General features: G+C 63.9%; 1 pseudogene across 1 annotated transcript in view; it reads left to right on the top strand.

Moving 5' to 3' along the window:
* The window catches only part of LOC106897796, a 3,245-nt pseudogene extending 708 nt beyond the window's left edge, over nucleotides 1–2,537 (top strand). Inside the window, exons 2-3 of the transcript XR_001413829.1 lie at nucleotides 592–902; nucleotides 1,588–2,537. The product of XR_001413829.1 is annotated as a tubulin alpha-8 chain pseudogene (transcript). The remainder of the gene's footprint in view (nucleotides 1–591; nucleotides 903–1,587) is intronic.
* The last annotated feature ends 3 nt before the right edge of the window (nucleotides 2,538–2,540 follow it).

Genomic DNA, 2,540 nt, shown 5'->3' with positions numbered 1-2,540 from the left:
TGGGGGGGGGGTGGCGGGGGTGCAGTGGGACACGCAGGCCAGGATGGGGTCCCCCGGTGCTGAGCACCCCACCCCGTATGGGAGGACAAGGAGGGCAGGATGAGGCCCCCCCAGTCCCGCACTGGGCGTTGCCCTCACTCAGCAGGGACGGGGGGGGGGCCAGGATGAGCCCCTGATGCTGAGCACCCCCAGCAGGGTGTTGCTGCGTCTCACCGGGGGGATAGGGCAGGATGGGACCCCTGAGGCAACCTTGGGGGTGGTCACAGTCCCTTGGGCCAGGGCTACTGAGCTCCCCATCCCACCGTGGGCAGGGTCCCTGGTCCCTTCGTGGGGGGGAGGGGGGGGAGCATGGGACCCCTGGAGCTGAGCACACCCCCCCCGCAGCACTCAGTACCTTCCAGGAATCAGAACAATCGGGTGCATCCAGGAAGGATTCGGCCCCTGGGATGAGCTGGCTCCATCCTGCCCCGGGGACTGTCCCTTCCCAGCTCAGTGCCAGCCCATCCCGGGGGGGGTGCTGCAGCTGGGGGGACACACGCAGACAAAGGGGGGATCCTGGGGGTGCCACGGTGACATGTCCTGCCCCCGCAGCGCGAGTGCATCTCCATCCATGTGGGCCAAGCGGGCGTGCAGATCGGCAACGCCTGCTGGGAGCTGTACTGCCTGGAGCACGGCATCCAGCCCGAATGTGGGGGGGGGGTCGGGGTGGTGTTAATGGGCTGCTGGGTGCTAATGGGCTCTCTGTCCCCGCAGACGAGGTGCGCACGGGGACGTACCGGCAGCTCTTCCACCCCGAGCAGCTGATCACGGGCAAGGAGGATGCGGCCAACAACTACGCCCGTGGGCACTACACCATCGGGAAGGAGATCATCGACCTGGTCCTCGACCGCATCCGCAAGCTGGTAGGGATGGGAGGGGCTCAGAGGTGGTGAGACAAGGACAAAGACTCGGTTCTCAGTCTCGCCCTCCCCTCTGGAGTAGTCAGGCCGGGTTTAGATTTAATATATTAATTAATGTTAATCCTGTTCTGCAGTAGCTGCCATTGGCCAGCAGCGGGACGCGGTGCTGCCGGGGTGTTGGAGCCGCTCCACAGCGCCGCAGGCACCGGCGGTGCTGAGCTGTGCAATTCTCTCTTTGTTCCTGCTTGGCTCTCGCCACAGCCCCGTCCAGCTGCGTGCAGCTGGCGACAGCGTCCCAGTGACTGCGCAGACGGTGGCAGCTCCAGCCAGCCCACCCTGGAGCCGTGTGGCTCTGCCGGGGCTCATGCTTTGCCCGCTCTGCGGTGCCCAAGTCCCATCCCTAAACCTGTCCCTATTCTGCTCCCAAGCAGGTGGCACCCGGCCCCCCATGAGGTGCTTCTGGCCACTCTCCCACCCTGGTGGCCAAGGGGCTTCCCTGAGGGATTCAGCCAGAAGTCTGTGTCAGACAGATGGAGTCAGGGCCATCCTGTCACCTATCCCAATGTCTCCTGCTCTGCTGCTGGAAATCCCCCAAATGTCCTCGTGAGGCCATAGAGAGGAAGGAGCAGTTTCTACTGCTGCGTAGATTAAACATGTGTCCCCCCCCCCCCTTGTCTCTCCTTGCTAGGCTGACCAGTGCACGGGGCTGCAGGGCTTCCTGGTGTTCCACAGCTTTGGGGGTGGCACCGGCTCCGGCTTCACCTCCCTGCTCATGGAGCGCCTCTCCGTTGACTATGGCAAGAAGTCCAAGCTGGAGTTCTCCATCTACCCGGCCCCGCAGGTCTCCACAGCCGTGGTGGAGCCCTACAACTCCATCCTCACCACCCACACCACCCTGGAGCACTCTGACTGTGCCTTCATGGTGGACAACGAGGCCATCTACGACATCTGCCGCCGCAACCTGGACATCGAGAGGCCCACCTACACCAACCTCAATAGGCTGATAGGTCAGATCGTGTCCTCCATCACGGCCTCCCTGCGCTTTGATGGGGCCCTGAATGTTGACCTGACGGAGTTCCAGACCAACCTGGTGCCATACCCCCGCATCCACTTCCCGCTGGCCACGTACGCCCCCGTCATCTCGGCTGAGAAGGCCTACCATGAGCAGCTCTCGGTGGCCGAGATCACCAACGCCTGCTTTGAGCCGGCCAACCAGATGGTGAAGTGTGACCCGCGGCACGGCAAGTACATGGCGTGCTGCCTGCTGTACCGCGGGGACGTGGTGCCCAAGGATGTCAACGCCGCCATCGCCACCATCAAGACCAAGCGCACCATCCAGTTTGTGGACTGGTGCCCCACGGGTTTCAAGGTGGGCATCAACTACCAGCCTCCCACGGTGGTCCCCGGGGGGGACCTGGCCAAGGTGCAGCGTGCTGTGTGTATGCTGAGCAACACCACGGCCATCGCCGAGGCCTGGGCCCGCCTGGACCACAAGTTTGACCTGATGTATGCCAAGCGGGCGTTTGTGCACTGGTACGTGGGGGAGGGCATGGAGGAGGGGGAGTTCTCGGAGGCCCGGGAGGACATGGCCGCCCTGGAGAAGGATTATGAGGAGGTGGGGGTGGATTCAGTGGAAGGGGA

This window comes from Calidris pugnax, unplaced genomic scaffold (assembly GCF_001431845.1).
Source record: "Calidris pugnax isolate Ruff unplaced genomic scaffold, ASM143184v1 scaffold437, whole genome shotgun sequence".
NCBI classification, from domain to species: Eukaryota; Metazoa; Chordata; class Aves; order Charadriiformes; family Scolopacidae; genus Calidris; species Calidris pugnax.
The sequence above is the reverse complement of the archived record's forward strand: the minus strand, read 5'-3'. Positions and strand labels throughout refer to the sequence as shown.